Raw genomic sequence first — 20,150 nt, 5'->3', positions numbered from 1 at the left:
TTGAGTCCCTGAAGCCAGTCCCCACACTGTCCCTTGCTCTCAGCAGCCCCTCCTTGCCCACACTCAGTGGCACATCCCCATCCCTCCCCTCTCTAACAGGGTTTGCCCAGGGTGCAAACCCTGTTAACTATGCCTCTGGGTGCAGGAAGGAGGTAGCCCCAGAATGGCTCCTGTCCCACTCCAGCCCGGTGCTGCAGGGAGTGGATGTCAGGCTTGGTGGCAGATGGGTTCCCTCTTCCTACATCTGCTCCCTGCCCAGTTCTCCTGTGCATACCCTACTGAAGCAGGGACAGCCATTCTTGGTGGCTGCAGCCCCTGGTCTGGTGGGAGAAACCTAAGGTTGGGGGAAGGAGCAGGGACCCACCTGCTGCCACTGCTGCTGAGCCTGGCACCCCACACAACTGCTCCCTCCAGACCCCATCTGGAGTGAGGCAGGAGTGGCTCTGGGGCATCTTCCACCCACAGATCAGCCAGGGACAGCAGTGGCAGCAGGAGGGTCCCCACTTCCTCTCCAGTTTCCTGCTTGGTCCTTTGAAGAGTCCCACACCAGCCCGGGCTTCCAGCCATACCTCAGACTGCACAGGGGACCCAGGTGTCTAGGGCTGTGGGGTGCCACCAGCATGCAACTACACTTTGGAAGGGGGTGCAACCATGTCACTGCAGCTGCTCTGGATCTGTCGCTACATGGAGGATGTGGAAATAGGGGTGAGTTGGATAAAGTGACAGGATAGTGAAATGATCTTTGTAGAATATTCGGGATGGCTCTCAGTGCAGCATGGTTGCACTTGTCAAAGCTAGAGAAGAGGTCTTTCAGTACCCAGGGTATGAGATGATGGAATCCTGGATGAGGGTTTTAGCTGGGTGGGCAGACAGGAAAAGCTGTAATCTTAGAGAACAGAACAATTAGAAGAAATGATTAGAGAGGTAAGAAGAAAACTGGGAGAGGACAGTCACAGGAGCCAAGGGAGGATGACATTTCAAGATTTGCGAGGTTGATGCTGTCAAAACTGGCTGACAGATCAAGGAAGACTTGGCTAAAAAGAAGTCACTAGGAGAATTTGGCAAGAGTAGCTTTAATGGAGTGCCAAGGGAGGAAGTCAGATTGGAAAGGATCCAGGGTGAAATAGGACAAAAGGAGTGCCCTATGCATTCAAGGAGCAGAGAGGTGAAAGGGAGAAAGAAGATGGGGGAATAATCAGAGGGAAAAGTAGATTAAGGGAGGGTTTCTTTAAAATGGAAGAGGTAGTGGGATGTTTGTAGTGTAATGGGAAATAGCTTGGTGCAAGCTGTTAAAAAGGGAAGAATAAAGAGGGAGGGGGAATGAGAGAAGGCATAAAGGGATGAATGGGTTTAGGGTCATTAAGGTGAGTTGACAGAGCAGAAGAGGAGAGTGACAGGGGCTGGGCAGTTGGGGTTGAACAGATAGCAGCAATGGGGAAATGGAGCTAGGGGTAAAAGGAAGGATAAGGCTATTGGGAAGCTGCCTGCCACAATCAGAAAGGGACAGAATGTAACCCCAGACAGGCAGGCGGCCCTGACAACAATTTTGGTTCTTAAAATGTTTCCTTTGTTCATAAGTCTCCAGTTTTCCAGCCAGGCAGCGTGGAGGTGTAGTATCCACCAGAAGCTGAGTAGTGAGGCTGAGAATCTGGCTTTAAAAAGCTGATGGTAGGCAGGCATGCAGAATTTGCCAGGCTAGTTCAGCACCAAGGCCCATCTAATGTAGTGTCCTGTGTCAGACAGTGTGTGACCCCAGCTGTACCAGAAGAAGGTGTGAGAATCTTGTAATGAATAGTTGTAAATGGGTTTTCACAGGAACTCTTCTCTGTTGTCAGGAGGGAGGCATAACATGGAAGTGAACTCAGTGACAAGCAGAATCAACTTAAGTTTCTGCAGAAAGGACTAAATTAGGAACACCAGTAGGCAGTTCAACAAGCTTTTTAAATTGTCACATATCAATCCCTATTTCCCAGCTACTAAAGGACTTTTCAAAATGGTGATAGCAAAACAGTTGACGTGTGCAGGATTTCCACTAGGGGGATCTCCTGGCATGGCTACAGCAGTAGAAGCTCTTCTAGGGCCTGTTGTCACCTGCGCAGGCAGCTGTAGCATGAACTTCATAACTCATCTGAATTTCTAAGTAGCTTTCTGCTCTTCTGCCCTTGTTTCACTCTGTTTCTGTGGATAATGCATTGTCAGTGTGCTCCTTTCTCTCCAGTCAACCTTTAATTTCTGCTGCAGGAGTGTTCTTCTGGGAAAATGAGGACAGAAACAAGAGTTTGAGACGTGGGGAGGTGAAAGAGTGGGGCAAAAATGGTAATAATCATCTATAAAGTATTTTTTTAATTAAATGAAAACAAAACCGGGAGAAAGAAAGGTTAAACAGGGAGAATGAAGGAAACAGAGACAAAATGCAAACAGGGTAAAAAATTTTCAGCCAAATTACTTTATTTACTGAAAAATGAGGTTTGGAGTCAACTTAAACAGTCCAGAATTTTGTGCTAAGTTGATCAAATAACTTTCACTAAAAAAGGCAGAAAAATATCTGAAAGAGTCAACTTATTTTATTTTGATAGTTTCTAAATGAAATATGTAATTCATTCACAGTCAAATGTCAAATGACACTTGCTTCAAACTTTGCCTAAGTCATAAAAAGGGGCCTAAAAACCCAAAAGGTAAAGTGAAATAGTGTGTGTCAGGTAGAAAAAAAATACTTCATTTTTTGTTTTGTTCAGCCATAGAAATAAATTATTTTTGATGACCCACAATGATTTCCTCACCCCCCCGGCCAATTTTCTGGTCCAGCCACTGACCCACAACTCAATTATTAAAAACAACTCTACACAGGGCATAAGTTGTCTTTCAGATCCTCAGGGATAATTTACATTAGGGCAGTACAAGGTGTATGTAAATTTATACATATACATTCCTTTATTTCAAAGAACCTGCAGTTGATCCTAGCTGCCTGGTACAGATAATTGCAAAGAGCAGGCAGAATATGTTTATCCTCTGAAATGAAACTTGAGCTTATTTTACTAGTAGTTATGTAACTAGTTTAAAAGGGGTTATTTCTCTGATAAAAAAGTCCCCCAGTTTTCTGGAACCCAAAATCCACATGTTTCCAAGATTAAAATGAGACACCAATATATATATACATATATATAGTGTGGTGTTTCATTTTAATCACGGAAATATGTGAATTTTGGGTTACTTTTTTAAATCTGAAAATTGGGGATTTTTTTTGAATCAGAGGAAACCAGGATCCCTGGTTATAACTTTACAGTTCAAGTTTCTTCCTGTTCTGTCTGGATATTATGAACAGGGGAATATTCTCTGAATGTTGAAAAAATTACGTCCTTTAAATAGCAACTCAAAACAAGAAGTAGTTAATAACTCATCATTTTAAAAATATCTGAACTCCAGACCAGGTTTGGAACCTAAGAGCCTTTAAATTGAGGCAGCCAGTCCTGCTTCAGCCTGGTACTGTACTGCGCAAAAACAATTGTTAGCCCCCCTGATGTACAGACAGTCAAAAAGCCTGAGGCTGGATTGATCCAATCTTCACAGGTGAGTCTAAGCTGTGTATATTGAACCAATAAGTACGTGAACAGATGTTCAACTTTTGATTCCAGAAATGCAGCCATGTGCTTGCAGTGGTTCAGGCCAGAAGCCAGGGGATACTAGAGCACGCCTCCCTGATAGGGTGGAGCAGACAGCTTGGGCCAAGGCTAGCCCACCCTCCCTGAGAGGGGGGTTTGCAAGGGACATGCAAAGCATCCTGGGATGCAGGGGGACTATGCGTTAGGGGTGTGTGAAGCGGGCCCTATTTGATTCAGATTCAGATTCAGCCTGAATCAGGGACAGTGACTCTATCTGTTGATTCGGATCACTGTCCCTGATTCGATTTGGCTGAATCCAAATGTGAAGATTCGATGCTGATTCAGAGAATCAGCAATTCAGACACAGACCCAGCTTTAAATGTTTTTTCTATATACCTTGAGGTACCAGATGCGGTTTGTGAATGCTGTGATGCTGGGGTGCATGGAGCGTCCCACAGGATTGTGGGGGGCCCTCCACATGCTTGGTGGCGAACGTGTACTGGAAGTACTTTGGGTCCACTTCCAGGTCTTCCTGGGAGCACCTTGGGTCCCCTCCCCCCTGTGCCTCCCCAGCTTGGCGGTCAGCTGCAGGGGGACCCTGGGTGCCCCCACCTAGATCCAGGAGGCACCAGTCACTGAGCTGGGAGGGTGTGTGGGGTGGGGCCCAGCATGCTCCCCAGTGGACCCAGAAGTGGAGTGGAAGTGCTTCTGGTCCACTTCCGGGTCTGCTGCCGAGCGCGCTGGGAAGCCCCCTATGCTTCTGCGGGGCACTCTGTGTGGCCCAGCATCGCAGCATTAATGAACTACCTGCTACCTAGAGGTATGTAGAAAAAACATTTCAAGCTGTCTCTATGCCTGAATCACCGAATCTTTCTGAATCTCTCCAAATCGATTCAGAGGGTTTGTCTGTCTTGTCATCTTTCAGTGGCACTAAATTCTGTTCATACTTTCAAAATGAGAAATATCACGTTTTAAGGAAGCAAAATGTAAACACAAGCCTGGAGTATAGACGAGTGATTCTCAACTAGGGTGCCATGGCTTGGTTTACAAACATGATTCACAAGAAATTTCAAAACAGTGTTCTTGCAACAGAAAAACTGCTCTATTATTTTTCTGTAGTTAAAAAAAAAGAGTGAAAACTAAGAGCTGGCTTTTTCCAAGGGGTGCCTCTGGTCTATCCAGGGGTGCCATGAGCCTAAAAAAAAATTGAAAACCACTGGTGTGCGGCATTTATAAGTCTGAATCCTCTGTTAGCTTCTGCAATGTGTAGATTTCAGTAGATTTCAGTTGTTTTCTAAGTGTCTAAAAGTTTAAACTAGGTCAAGGTTGCAAAAGTCAGGCTAAGAGAAGTAGCATAAAAAGGAACTGTCACAAGCAAGAGAACACCAGAAGCATGGGAAAAGTTAGGGTAGATCTAGATTAGTGGTACAAGGACAGTTAGTTGCAGTTTGACCGCAGCATTATAGAGGACATGCACTTTTCTATCATGTTTATGCTAGTTTTATTTACCCTCAGATTGTGAGGAACAGGATAGAAAGGGGGCATAAAGATGATGTTCCTCTTGTACTTTTTGTGCTGAGGTTCCTGTCTACAGATGTATCAAGACCCAGTGCTTCTTAGAACTTAGTCTCTGAAACTCCGCTAAAATTTGCCTACCAGGCTGGCCACCTGTTAGTCATGATTAAGGTTTTAGAATGTAGTAATTTGGGGTTTTAAGTATTCTTTATTTCTGTTAAATTGGTAAGTATGGATTGCATAGATATATAGTAAGATGCACACTTGTTACACGCTATTTGTATTGTGTTAGCTTTTATATACAAGTAGCATTTACCTTTTAAGATTTTTAGTAAAGTTTTTGCTTTTCATTCACTCCTTTGAAGGATTTAATTTGGTTGGGACAGTAGTAGCACACACTTCTCTTGGACATTCAGACCACCTTTGAGGATCAGCAAGATGCAGAATTTACCCTGCTGAAAACTAGAGCTGGAAAGGGACATCATTTTTGTAAATGTTTATTGTGAAAAAAATGGTCTACTTTTGTTGAAAATTTTCAAAGGTCTAAAGTTTTTGATGAGCCGTATTAAAGACAAAAGCCTTGGATGCAAACAATCAGTGTGCAGCATTTGGTCTCTCTCCCCACCTACAGCCCCCAGCTGTGGTCACTCTTTGCTTCCCCCGGCACTTTCTTTGACATGCTGATCTTGGATTTCTCCAAGACTACATACATCTTCTCAAACCAAACGGCCCAAACCAAACAGCCAAGGGGAGCAGGATCTATCTGACCAGTTTTCTGCTTGGCCTGGCCAAGATGATGACTCTGAAAAGTATCAGAAACCAGCTCATAGGGGCCAACCCCCACAACGCCCTCCAACAATTCTGCTTCTTTTTCCAGGCATGTGGCATGTTTGAATTTGGACATATCAACTTGCAACAAGATGTGGACCAGTTTGTATTGTACCAGGCCATTGAGGGGGCACTCTGCAAGGTTGAAGATGGACAGTGGGTCCTAAAAGTATAACCCCATGGGCCACGTTATAAGAGTGTAGACATTTGGCTCCTTGGAGACAAGTCGGAGCAGCACCTTGTGCCACTGCTACTTGTCCCTGGGGAATGGCTGTGCCATGCGTGCTCTAGCATACAGCAGATCACTCTGGGTGGACTAGGAGAGACTGGGACCAGCAACTGTGCTGGCCCCAGCAGCTTTACCTTGGGTCCTGGTAAAGGCTGGATTAACCCTTTTAATGGGCCCTAGGCAAATAAACTTGTGGACCCCTACTTTTTTCCCTCAATAATTATAATATGCAAAATAAGCACAACTAGGTCCCTTCTTTACTTAGGGCCCTAGGCATGTACCTCATTTGCCTATGCGTTAATCTGGCCCTGGTCCTGTGGGCCAGGGAAGCTGCAGCCACAGTGCTCCTGCAGCTGGGAGCCTGGTCAGAAGCTAGAGTAGTGGTTGGCAACCCCTGGCATGTGTGCTGAGCATGGCACTTGAAGCCATTTTGCTCAGCACGCCATGGCCAGCCCCGGCTCTGGGTAGCTGCTGGAGCCCGGCCTGCTCCCACCCGGGCGTGCCGCATTCCAGCTGCCTGCGCCTGGGTCTCTGGGCTGGCACCACCTACCCGGGGCCAGGGCTGGCTGCAGCTGGGAGGCTGCAAACAACTGTGCCGGGCTCTGGAGCCCCGGCATCAGCTCTGTACCAGCACGTGCACCTGAGAGTTGGAGCGGGCAGTGGGGGAGGAGCCTGAGGCAGCGCAACCCAGGTCTCTCCCCCACTTCCAGCACAGAGCCGGTGACTGGGCTTCAGAGCCTGGTGCAGCTGTTTGTAGCCAGCCCGGACTCTAGACAGCTGCAGCAAGCAGCGGGCAGGCTGCAAAAAGCTGTGCCGTGCTCCACACCTCTGGCATCAGCTCAATGCTTGCAGAGGCTATGCACGCACCTCAGGGCAGACAGCAAGGCAGTGCAGCCTGCCCTGAGGTGCCCGTGCAGTTGCTGCCAGCATGGAGCTGATGCCGGAGCTGTGGGGCCCAGTGCAGCTGTTTGAAGCTGGCACTCTGGCACCTTCCAAGGTAGGCATTGTGGGGGTTTTCGGCACTCCGACCAAAAAATGTTGCCCACCTCTGAGCTAGAGCATAGTTCCAGTGGGCCGGGCTCTGGTTTTGGCATGTGCACCACCCTGCTTTTTTTCCATGTGTTCTTTTTTGACTCTGGGATTTATTGGGGTCAAAAAACCCTCTCCATGCTGCAAGGTAGCAGTATGGGTAATGCCTGAATGTGCGGTGCGTGGTACCGCAGACCGATCTATGGCTCCACATATCACATAACCATGTTCCTCTGGACACGGCCATGAAGAATGTTGTGGGGAGGGTCATTCAGTTTCCCATGATATGGCATTTTTGTTGATGACACTTTTTTAATGCTCAGTCCCTAGGAGGCCTGCATATTTTTGCACTTGACCCTTGTTGTGAATGCCACTGAGTGATTCAACCACCAAGAGGAAGACTGGGCACTGAACTGGCAGTACAATCTTTACCTTTTGTTGGCATTCCTATTTTCCCTGTTTGTCAGAGAACAAAAAATAGATCCAGGAGACTCAGAAAGCAAAAGGAGAGAATTCCTGGAGACTGCTAGTGATTTTGTTCAGGGAGGAGGAAAGGAAGGCTGGTCTAATGGCTACAGTGCTAGCCTCTGCTGTGAGACCACTAAGCTCAGTTTCTGCTATGCCACTAACATCCTTCTCAGGCAAAGGCCTCATGATTAGATGTTGTCATGGCTAACTTTTAGTCACCTGTGTGCTTTTTTGGGTTGGCCTTTACTGTGTTTACCTCAATGGGGATAATGGCACTGTGTGGCATCTCCACCAGGATGGACCCAGTGATGATCAGGGATCCTGTTTTCTCTGATTAAAAAATATAAATCACCAATTTTTGGATTTAAAAAAGTAACCTAAAATCCACATTTTTCCATGATTAAAATGAAACACCACTAATTATATAGATATATGTATAGTGGTGTTTCATTTTAATCATGGAGAAATGTGGATTTTGGGTTACTGTTTTTTAAAGTGAAAATTGGTGATTTTTTTTAATCAGAGAAAAACCAGGATCCCTGGTGATGATGTGATGAGTGCTCAGGCACCACCCTCTACTCATCTGCCATGCCTTGGTCTTAAAAATAAAAAAAGGAGGGCCCTAGGGTATTATGGATACCTTTATGGGTGCACTCAGGTAGTGGTGGTTTTTCTTGAAGCTCCTCCTCCCCTACCCCCTGAGCACGTACCAACCGATGTTGTGATGGTGGCAGCAGGCCTGTTCTCCAGCTACTTGACTGTAAATGAACCACATCTGTGTTTCAATGATGTTGCAATTCAGCTCAGCTTTAGCTGGTAGTTTGTCTCAATAGTACTGGCTCAAGCATTGAGCTGATAGCCCAGCTTAATGAAAGCGAGGTAGTAGTTTCCAGGTTGGGTTAAATCAACAAAGTCCTCCCCCTCAGCATACCAGGTTGAAAACAATTAATTGCACATTTGATCAATTCTGCACTTAATTAATAAGGACTACTTAAACATCAATTTTGTTCTCTTTGCTCAATTAATTCTTGAGTTGCCATTAATTCAGGGTCTCTCTCAGTCCAAGCCCCTTTGCTTAGAGGCTGCTACCCTTGGTTCAGGCTCAACTGTTCATTTTTAAATGACAAAAAAAAAAAAAATCCCCCTGAAAAGCAGTGGTTTATATAGTGGTGTCTCATTTTAATCATGGAAAAATGTGGATTTTGGGTTACTTTTTTAAAACGGAAAATTGGGGATTTTTTTTTATCAGAGAAAACCAGGATCCCTGATGCTCATTAACACCACTAGTCACTATGCAAGCTAGGATTTGTAACAGCAATTAAAACTTACATTTCAGGACATAAACTGATCCCCAATGTATATTAAAAAAAATCTCCCCTCATGACTCCAGTGCAGAATGTTGGCACAATTACCCAGATATGTTCTATGTTGCTTGTTTTTTAATTTCCTCTGCAGCATCTGTTGTTGCCAAGTGCAAGAGCCAGGCTATCATGCTTGGTGAGGTCTGATGTGCTCTGTTCTGTGTTTGACCTAATAAAAATTCTTTAATAAAATCAATCTGAGTTTACCATATTTGGACATATTTAGTGATTCTTCCAGTGGCTACAGTTCTTCCCAGTTAGGCAAGAGAATTAGTGTAGCAAATTTTTAGTTAATACATTCTGTTACAATGTAAAATTCTCAGTTTACATCATTACACATGCTTTGACCACAAACCGGTGGGTGGCTTCAACTGTAGGTAGTTCTCAGAAAAACGGCTGCATCACAAGTGTGCCAGATGTAACACTTTCTCAACCACACTCTCTGATAAATAGCTTGGAAAAGCTTTCTCGGTTGCCAGTAGCCATCAAGTTGCCTTTATTTGAGCTTTTTCAGGGATGTTGCAGGTTGGGGAAAGATAGAGATTAAGGAGGAATTATATAGAAGAATGAAAGAGTTAGTAAGAATTCTAGGAGAGAAGTGACTGGGTTTTGCTTTATGAAAATTATACCAAACAAGTAGAAGAACCCAAACTGAAAAATGTTTCATTAAAGCAGAAAAAATATATGAGACTTAAGAACTGTACTCAGTTCATCAAAGCAAGATGTCATTAATGGTCTGAGCATATGATTATGCACTGGTGGTACTGCTCAAGGTTCTGGGGCCTAGTCTAACATTTATTCAGATCTACCAGACTCCTTCCATTCTCCTCAGTCAACAGAGGATTAAGACCTTTGCTCACCTCTGGGATTTTTTGACAAAGTCAGGTATGTGCTCTGACTGCCCACCCTCATGACCAGCTCTTGCACCTCCATTTCCAAGATTTCTTTCATTTGCAAATAGTGCCCTACAAAAATGTTTAGTCTTGTACACTTTAACATTTTGGAGGAAGGGGAAAAATAATGCAAAAACATATGCAAGATATTACACGCAGAAATTTCAACCATTTTACTATGATTCAAGTGTCACCAATTAGAAGAATGAATTGGGAATAGTAGTCTGGACAGCATAAAACTTTCTAAACTCCATTTTATTAGGCTAAAGATTAATCACAGCTGCAAAATTAAGAACTGAATCTGTACATCTCTGGAAATCTGGGGATTATAGGGCTTAAACTCCTGGTTTGGCCCATGGTGGGGATAGAGGCAAGGTGAAACCTAAACCCATATCTAAGCTATGGTTATGAAATGTTTACCATCACCAAAATTTAACAGAGGATTCAGCTCAGGGTGAAAATGCTCACTCTCTAATGAGAGCCCCCAGTGGAATGAACATCAGTTACTGCAGTGTCTGGACATGATCAGTAGTGAACAGAAGAGATTTGCACCAGCCCGACACACAACCACACAATGACATGTACAGTATGTGCCTTGATAGCTATTTGGTGAAGATGCAATGCCTTGTGGCCTGCAGTCAAATGCTGTAGCAACATACTATATCTATTTTATTAGCTTTCTTCCTAAGGACCCTGTTCTCTCAGGAGCTTTCTCCTCATGTAATTTTAGAAACTCTAAGGATTTACATTGCAACAGTTCTGCCAAGGGGTAGCTGTTATCAGCACTATTATTATAGCCCCCAAGTCAGGAAAGCACTTGAGCCTTTATTTGACTTTATTCATGTACCAAAGCCCCCGACTCCAAAAATGTTTTTCCAAACAGGTTAAACCAAGTGTAATAACTTGCAGAGTGGGAGTAAAGTTACTACAGTTTACCTCTAGTTGACTATATAAAATATGAAAAATAAGGCATCTAAAATCTCTCTCTCTTAAAATGGTCATAAGAATTAAGCACATCCAGACTTACCCCTATATTAGAAGGGATTGAAAGCTCACTGTTAAGCAGGTTAGACTCAACCACAGGATAGGTCTTATAGTTTCAGTGGAGTAGGGGTGGGGGAAGGCTGATACTTATAAGCCATTGACGTTTGAATATAGATAATACTTTGTGTTTAAAAACATGGGACAAATTCTGCCCTTGGACACCTGCAGACTCTGATATCTTTTGTGTGTCTTGCACATGGCTGAGCAAGGCCACAACTTGTCCTGCTGTACCCAACGATGACTTGGTTTTCATTTGCGGTGGTCTCTGCAGGCTAGCAGTTACACTTTCCCAGTCTACAAGCTATGTGCAACTGAAGCTAGCACATATCTGAGAACAAAACCTCAGAATTAAACCAAAAGAGCTATAGTTTGTACTTTTTTATGAGTCATATTGTTGTGTTTGTTGCTATGAAGGAAACCCCCTTGAAGCAGTGCAACTGTAACTGAGAGAAGGAAAAAACCCAGTTACCAAACATTTTTCTTTAGTGGCCTAGTCATACTCTTGCATATATAAAGGCAGTAGACAAAAGTATATAACAAGAATGTAACATCACAGTCCACAGGGGTAATGTGCTTCCTCAAACAATCCCCCAGCTTCAGAAACATCGGGGAAATCAGTTACAGTGGGCACTTGCTTTCTCCTTCCTCTTTTCTTTGTTCCCTCTGGAGATGCATATTAAAGGGCATGCATGAAAAAATAAGTCACACAGTAAAAGCAGGGACGAGAGGAGTTAAAACTAGAGAAAAGAAGAAGCATAAAGGAGGTGGCTGATTGAATTTTAAACCTTTTAAAAATGGTCATAAAAGTTAAGCACATCCAGACCTACCCATATATTAGAACTGATTGAAAGCTCACTGTTAAGCAAGTTAGACTCAACCACAGGATAGGTCTTATCGAAACCCAGTGCCAGGTCAAATTTAATTATTTATAGAAGCAGATACGTATGTGCCTGGAGGGTGGATGTGCTTTTCAAGGGAAAGTGTCAGTCACATGATAACCTGCTGCTGACATTATCTTGGAAGTTCTGTAGGCCAAGCACACTGCATCTACCAGGGGCTTATTGCTTTACTGTTTCCCTGCTCTCCTCCCCCACAAGCTCCCTTCATGCCTTTTGCTCATTCCCTCCATCTGCTTATATCAGGAACATCTTCCACACAGACATTCTCCACTCTTTCACCTGTGCCAGAGGATGTTCTCTTCATCAGATGCCAATAAATGTTTCTCTCACTTTCTACCATGCTATGGTCCTCCTGTCTCCATTATGTCCATGCCAAAAAGTTTCAGGATGTGCTCCCTATTTTATAGAATCATAGAAAATTAGGGTTGGAAGGGACATCAGGAGATCATCTAGTTCAAAACCTGGCTCAAAGCCAGACCATCCCCAACTAGATCATCCCAGCCAAAGCTTTGTTTAGCTGGATATTAAAAACCTCCAAGGATGGAGATTCCACCACTTCCCTGGGTCACCTGTTCCAGTCTTTTACTACCCTCCTAGTGAGAATTCTTTTTTCCTAATATAACCTAAACTTCCCATGCTCAACTTGAGACCATTGCTCTTTGTTTTGTCATCTGCCACCACTGAGAACAGTCCAGCTCCATCCTCTTTAGAATCCTACTTCAGGTAGTTGAAGGCTGCTATTAAATCCCCTCTCAGTTTTCTCTTCTCCAGACTAAGTACCCACAGTTGCCTTAGCTTCTCCTCAGAAGTCATGTACCCGAGCCACCTAAACATTTTCATTGCCCTCCACTGGACTCTCTCCAGTTTCTCCACTTCTTTTCTGTATTGGGGGACCCCAAACTGGACACACTACTCCAGATGTGGTCTCACCAGTGCCAAATAGAGGGGAATTATTCCTTTCCCTTATCCCTCCCAATCAACAGGAAAATAAGTTAATCACAGTTTCAACATCTTAAATTGTATCATAGCCAGAGGCAACGCAGCAATACAGAGTATAGTTATGCTGGAATGTCTTTTTGTCTGTTCTTTAATCCATAGATTATTACAGATATGGATGAAATACTGCAGAAAATAAATGCCAGAACTTTAGTGTGCCTCCCATTTACTTTGCTGGTTTTCCAGTTTCAACCAAAATCAACACCATTCTTAATACTGATTCTTAGAACATTCACTGACATTTTGAAATGGATTGGATGAAACACTCAAAAGTTAACATGTTACAGACAGATAGATGACACTAAGAAACCTCAACCTGATGTCATTTAATAGGGAGAAATGTAAAGTGCTCCATCTGAGGAGAAATAATCCATAACACACTTACAGGCTCGGCAGTGCTATGCTTGCTAGCACCACATCTGAATGAGACCTGGGTATCGTGATAGACAACAAAATGTACATGAGCCACCAGTGCGATGATGTAGCTGGCAGAGCTAATCAATCATGGGCATGCATCTACTGAGGCATCTTGAGCAGGGCTAAGGATGTCATCCTCTCTCTCTACTTGGGCTTGGTGAGATCACAGCTAGAATTCTGTGTCTAGTTCTGGGCACTGCACGTCAAGAAGGATGTGGAGAAGCTCGAAAGAGTTCAAAGGAGGGCCATGCGCATAATCAGAAGCCTAGAGACCAGGTCATATGAGGGGAGGCTGAAAGACTTGGGACTGTTCAGCCTGGAGAAGAGAAGATTCAGAAAGGATTTGGTGGCAGCCTGTAAGTATATCAAGGGTGTACATCAGGGCCTGGGGGAGTATCTGTTCATCAAGGCCTCCCAGGGGAGGACAAGAAATAAAGGGCGTAAGCTGATTGAGGATTGATTCAGGCTAGATATAGGAAAAACTTCTTTACAAGTTGAGCACTGAGGGTTTGGGACAGGCTCCCCCCAGAGGTGGTACAGTTACCCACCCTGGAGATCTTCAAAACATGGCTTGATGCCCATCTTTCTGGGGTCATCTGGTCCCAGCAGTCTTTCCTTCCCAAGTGCTAGATAAGGTCCCTTCCAGTCCCTAACAACCAAGGACTGGAAGGGAAAAATGGGCAGAACAGAATAGGATGCAGTTCAATAAGGACAAATGCTAGGTGCTGCATCTAGGAAGAAGGAATCACCAGCACACTTACTGGCTGGGGGAGGACCTTCTCAGAATTACAGCAGTGGAAAGGGATCTTGGAGTCACTGTTGACTCCAAGATGAACATGAGTCGTCAATGTGACAAACTGATCAGTAAAGCTAACCACACTTTATCATGTATTAGCAGGTGCATAACAAACAGGTCCAAGGAGGTGATACTTCTTCTTTATGCACCATTGGTCAGGCCACAGTTGGAGTACTGCGTCCAGTTTTGGGCACCACTTCAACAGAGATGTGGACAACCTCAAGAGGATCCAGAGGAGGGCCACTTGTATAGTTAGGGGCCTGCAGGCAAAACCCTACAAGGAGAGATTGAGGGCCCTGGTTCTCTGCAGCCTCTGCAAGAGAAGGCTGAGAGGTGATCTTGTGGCCACCTAAAAATTCATCGGAGGGGGACAGCAAGGAATAGGAGACGCTTTGTTTACCAGGGCTCCCTTTGGAGTAACTCCATCAAAATGATGGAGAGCAGATTTAGGGTAGACATCAGGAAGAACTTCTTTATGATACGGGTTGCTAAAATCTGGAATGGGCTTCCAAGGAAGGTGGTGCTCTTCTCTACCTTGGGGGTCTTTAAGAGGAGGCCAGACATGTACCTGGCTGGGGTCGTCTGGCCCCAGTGCTCTTTCCTGCCAAGGGCAGGAGGTCAGACTCAATAAGCTGCTAAGGTCCCTTGCAACCCAAACATCTATGAATCTATGAAACTATGAAAAACAGGACACGCCATCAAACTGAGAGTACAAGCTAAGCAGTGCAGAGCAGAGTGGGGGTGGGGAGGGTGCATCTCTGGCATTTACTGGTAGAATCAGTTAACACTGGTGACCAGTGCTGCATAAACTGCAGAATTCTCCAATGCTGGCTAAAAAGTTAGCTGTTAAAATCAGGAAGATTGCATCGGACAGTCCTGGGATGGCCACACTTTCATACAAAGAACTGGACACAGGCTGAATAATTAAAATTCAGATGCAGCTTTGAACATCTGATGTGTGGGAGTATTTGGAGACAGAGTTTTAAAATTTTAGATGGAAAAAATAATTAAACTACTAGTAGCTCTATTGATGATCAGCTGCATAAAGCTGTGTACATATATACAGGTGCCAAAAACAGGAGCAAAACTGGGGCAGGGTATGGAGGGCACCAGCCATGGGTGCCAGTCTCCTAGGGCTGTGTGAAGCTTTAATCCCTGATTTGATTTGGCAGAGATTCAGCCCGATTCGGTGACCAAATCTTCGAATCTGAATCAAATCAGCAGACCCTTTAATCTCTCCGAATCGAATCGGAACCCTCTGAATCAAGGGTCCACTTCTAGGTTCACCGCCCAGCACATGGGAGCACCCCCCCCCCATGCTCCTGTGGGATGCTCTATCTGCTCCACCATCACAGTGTTCATGAGCTGTGCCTGGTACCTCAAGGTATGTAGAAAAAACATTTAAAGCTGTGTCTATGGCTGAATCGCTGATTCTCTGAATCAGCATTGAATCTTCAGAATTGGATTTGGCCGAATCCAATCGGGGACAGTGATCCAAATCAACTAATTGAATCACTGTCCCCGATTTGGGCCAAATTTGAATTGAATATGGCCCGTTTTGCACACCCCTACAGTCTGCACCCCAGCAGCCAGAGCCAGGCAGGGAGGAGAGAACCTGGAACTGGTTTTGGCCTCAGCTCCAGCCCTAGTGAATTAGCGTGCAGGGAGCCAGGCCCAAAAACAGCAGCAGCTGCTGCAAATAAGATCCTCCCATCCTTGCACCCCTCCCTCCCAGCTAATCTCAGGTAGTTGACATAACACACTTTCCCCTCCATCACTGCCCAGGGCACAGAAATCACAAATTATACTGCTGCCCAAAAGGTGTGTTACACAAATACACCTTCATGTTTCACACCATTTGGTATTCATGAGGGTCTATGAAATGAAGCATGATAAAGTGAAGACTCCTCTCCCATCTGCAGTGCTATAGCAATGAAGTTTGGCTGCCCTGAGGCAAAGCCTGCAGCAGCAGCCCACCCTTGCCCCACACACAGATCTGGGGGGCACATGCCCCCCATGCTTGCCCAGGAGTATATGCAGTGGTGGGAGCCGCCTTTCCCCTGTCCCCGCACCCTCCAAATGAGCCACTTATGGCTCTGTCCCATGTCTCACCCCAGCTGGGCAGTGCCTGTTGGCACCCCTTTGCTTCAGCGCCGAAGGCGGTCGCTCCACTTGCCCCCCGTCCCTTGCTACCACACTGCTCATCTGAAATGCAGTTCCTCCAAAAGGTAACAGCAGACACTGTTGGGAATAGCCACAGAGAATACAGACACATTAAAGAGTATATCATTCAGATTTCTTAGACAATTTGAGCTCTGTGGAGAAGAATACTGCTGTCTTGTCACTTAAATATTTTCTGGCTGTTATGGTTAGATGACTAAGGATGTGAAAATATGAAGAAAGCAGACAGCTGAACTATTGTGATTCCCCAGGATTTTAGGGACATATTTTGTCAAGTTTTCTCCATGTGGTACAAATGTATATGTATTGCCTTTATATGTTACATCTCTTCCCCAGATGTAGCCAGAAAAAAGGCAAAGCAGAAAAGGAAAACTAAGTAGTGATACAGGGGATATTGGAAGTGCTGTTGAAGATAAACATCCTTAAGAGAAGAAAAGAAAACTGATGATCAAGTATAAGTGTAAAAAATGCCACTGAAATAATCTTGTTTAGGGTAGGTTGACTCACCCTCCACATGCCACTGCTAGAAATAGTATAGATACACTGACTCACCCCTTACAGCCCAAATTTGGAGCCCTCAGGCATTGTGAGAAATATGAGATGGTGTTGGTGCTTGGAGTGTGTTCTCTGAAATACAAGGCAGACCTGTGGGCTGCAACGAAGTTCCTCTCCATGTCCACTCCTTGCCTCTCTGCACAAGATTCAGATGATCAGGTTTGTGTACGTGCACATCCTATAATTCTTTACCGTGTCTGATCCTACCCCCTCCCAACCACTCCAGGACCCATTTGCACAGCAGCTGTTTTCAAAGCCTCAGGTGCACCACAAGACTGGTGCAAGCCAGACATTGTTTGCATTCTTGTGTCCACAGCCTGGTAGACTCGCCACATCCAGAGAGAGAGAGAGAGAGAGAAAATGAGTGAGTAGCTTTAACTTTCTCTCAAGAAGACAGCACTTAAGCACTTTCTGGAATTTTTTTGCGCAAACTAGAGAAAGTAACCCCCCCCCCCCCCCCGTGGCCCAAAAGAGACAACCCCCCCCCCCCCCCCCCCCCAATATCTTACACCCATATCAAAAGGTATGGGTTATTTGAAGCTAGATTTTAAGGGATGGATAAATATAGTTTTATAAAGATTCCTCATGGAACATTGTCTCAAAAGCGTGGTAGCTTAGGTAGTTTGAACAGAACACTGGATCATCTTCCAAACTTTTGGATGTTTGTCTGAAGTTGGCCTATACTCTGAATTATTTGAAGTCCTCCCCTTCCCCAGTTACCAAAAGTGCTAAAGATTATTATTATGATAGCAATATTTTTCATATGAACAAACACTCTTTGGGGCTATTGCAGGACCTATTTCACAGATATGTTTCCAACATCTGATGGAAAACTGTGGGTGTTGTAGTGCACCGGTAACTGTTAAAACAAGAGGAAACTGGTGGGGTGCTCTCTTACAAAATAATGCTGTATGCAGTGTGAATACTTCACAGACTATAATCTGAAAAGTGCTATTTGTATCAGAGTAAATCTGTGCCCCAGGAACATCTTGGTCCTGCAGAATCACTAATACGGGGATTTAACTATACATACAACTCCAGCTATGCAGTAGTAAGATCCAGTGGAAACCAAAAATATTTCAGTTGTCATAAAAAGGCAGCTAGGAAATTAGAAACTATATCACATGGTACCCCCTTTTTCCACACCCTTATCTATGTCTGCTCTTCTCTTTAGGAAGAAAAATATTCAAAAATTTAGGGACTACACATTTTCCCCCATATTCTGATTTTGAACTACTCTACCTTGCATGTTCCCCTTTTGTTATTTAATTTCAGATATAGAAGAGGATTTTAGAACAAACTAAATATTTGTACTTGTTCATAGCAGTGCCCTATTTTCAGTTCCCGTTATTGATCTCTGTGTAGTTCTTAATAGCTAGTAAAGTAGGACAGTAAAAACTGCTGCTAAAGACTTATGATACAGCTAGTCAAATGACTTGCTCTTAATAATATTCATTGCAAATTTAGTCCTTTGCTGCATGTGAACTGCGTGCGATCAGATCATTTTAAACAATCCATTTGCTTCTTCCATTCATTTGACATAATGTATATGTAAGGGCTTTGGACATTAGAAAATTAGTTTATCTGGGCTGGTAACAATCCACTGGTAACATAAATCAGGATTTGGGGCATTTGGTTTCTCATTTGATGATGAATAAATTACTATGAGAGAATAAATATTGTCATGTGCCAGTATTCTTGTTCAGATGAAGACATGCAAATATGAATAAAGAATCCTAAATGCTTATTCTTGTTCTCTTTTGAATAAATAAAGTATGCACATTTTGTCTTATTTTAGATTATGAAAAGAAGCTTAAAAACCACAAATGTGAAGTCTCAGTGAAAGAAAAAAGAGCATTTCTCTCCCTGTCTGAACACTCAACTTGAATCTCTTTACAGCCCTGCCTCTTGACAGATGGTCAAGATCCAGATTTGAAATTGATTTTTTTTCATTAATGCAATAAGACCTTGTGTACATAATTATTTTTCTTGAACTACTACATACCACACATACTATGTTAGGCCCTACTATAGGCTTCAGGCTCCTGGAACACTTGTATGTGTGATGCCATTACCATGTACACGTGACAAAAATGTCATTTTGTGCGACTTAATGGCATTACACTGTACACGTGCAAGAGTTTTGGGGGTAATAAATGATTTTGCATCATTGCAAACTAAACTACATCCCAATGTAGTTTAGTTTGCAATGTTGCATATTGCAATGATGAAGCTGTCAGCTCGCCCCCTCCGGCTGCGACAGAGGTGGGAAGGCTCCACAGAAATAAAGGATCGGGCCCCTTGCTGCTTCTGCCTTCAGCAGGCTCCTGTGGCTGGCAGGACACCTGGGGATGCCCAGAAATGGCTTGGTTTACCCCTGGGGCATCATGGGAAGGCAGCAGGAGGGTGGCTGGGTTTGCTGGTGGCCAAAGAAGGTGGCAGGGATGGCACATGGGGTGCTGGAAGCCCAGCTGGGCTGTTAGCTGACTGGGTGCTGCCCCAGCTCAGAGGCACCTGATCTAACACTTCCCTGAGCCTGCCTGGGCTTCCCATGCCTTGTGCACTATTTCTGATGCCTTTTCCAGCCATCAGCACACCCAGCCGCCTTCCTGCCACCTCCTGGCAATGCCCGAGGGGCAAGTTAGGTGTGCTGGCAGCTGGAGAAGATGGAGGGGATGGTGCATGGGAAGCTGGAAGCCCAGGTGGGCTCAGGGAAGTGTTGGATTGGGTGCCTCCAAGCTGGGGAAAAACCCAGCCAACTAGCAGCCTACCTGGATGGCCTCACATCCCATACGCTGTCTCCGCTGTCTTCTTGGGCCACCAGTGAACCCAGCTGCCCTCCTGCCACCTTCCCATGCTGCGCCAGGGGCAAGCCAGTGTGTTCCTGGGTGACCCCAGGCATCTTGCTGGCTGCAGGTGCTTGATGAAGGCAGAAAGAGGCCCAATTTTTTTTTTCTGGCCGTGCCTGCCCACCTCTCCTGTGGCTGGGTGGCAAGGTGCTAGCGGGTCACATTGCCCCTGAGCTGCCAGGGTCCCCAGTCCTTCCCTCTTTGGTACTGATGCCCTCCAGGGCCACCCAGGTGGGCTGCTAGTAGGCCAGGTGCTGCCCCAGCTCAGGGTTGGGGAAGATTTGGATCAGGCTTGGTGCTGCCTTTGAACTGGGGCAGCATTTGGCCCGCTAGCAGCCTGCCCGGGCAGTCCCAGGGGGCACTTCTACCACAAAGGGAAGGACCAGGGCCCCCTGTAGCTCAGGGACTGCTCAGCCTGCTGGCAGCTCACCCCACAACCACGGGCAAGCTCTGGCTTCAACAAAAAAAAAAGGGGGGGGGGGGGGTGTGGC

The 20,150-nt window shown here is 45.0% G+C and overlaps 1 protein-coding gene across 1 annotated transcript in view; it reads left to right on the top strand.

The window, feature by feature from the left end:
- Positions 1-3,493: 3,493 nt before the first annotated feature.
- LOC102376801 (putative P2Y purinoceptor 10) overlaps positions 3,494-20,150 on the top strand; it is a 32,127-nt gene continuing 15,470 nt past the window's right edge. Inside the window, exon 1 of the mRNA XM_006028338.3 lies at positions 3,494-3,567. The gene's annotated coding sequence lies outside the window, so the exon portion shown is untranslated. The remainder of the gene's footprint in view (positions 3,568-20,150) is intronic.

The sequence above is a fragment of the Alligator sinensis genome, unplaced genomic scaffold, assembly GCF_000455745.1.
Source record: "Alligator sinensis unplaced genomic scaffold, ASM45574v1 scaffold294_1, whole genome shotgun sequence".
Lineage (NCBI taxonomy): Eukaryota > Metazoa > Chordata > Crocodylia > Alligatoridae > Alligator > Alligator sinensis.
Note: the sequence above shows the minus strand (reverse complement) of the source record. Positions and strands in the feature narration are given on the sequence as shown.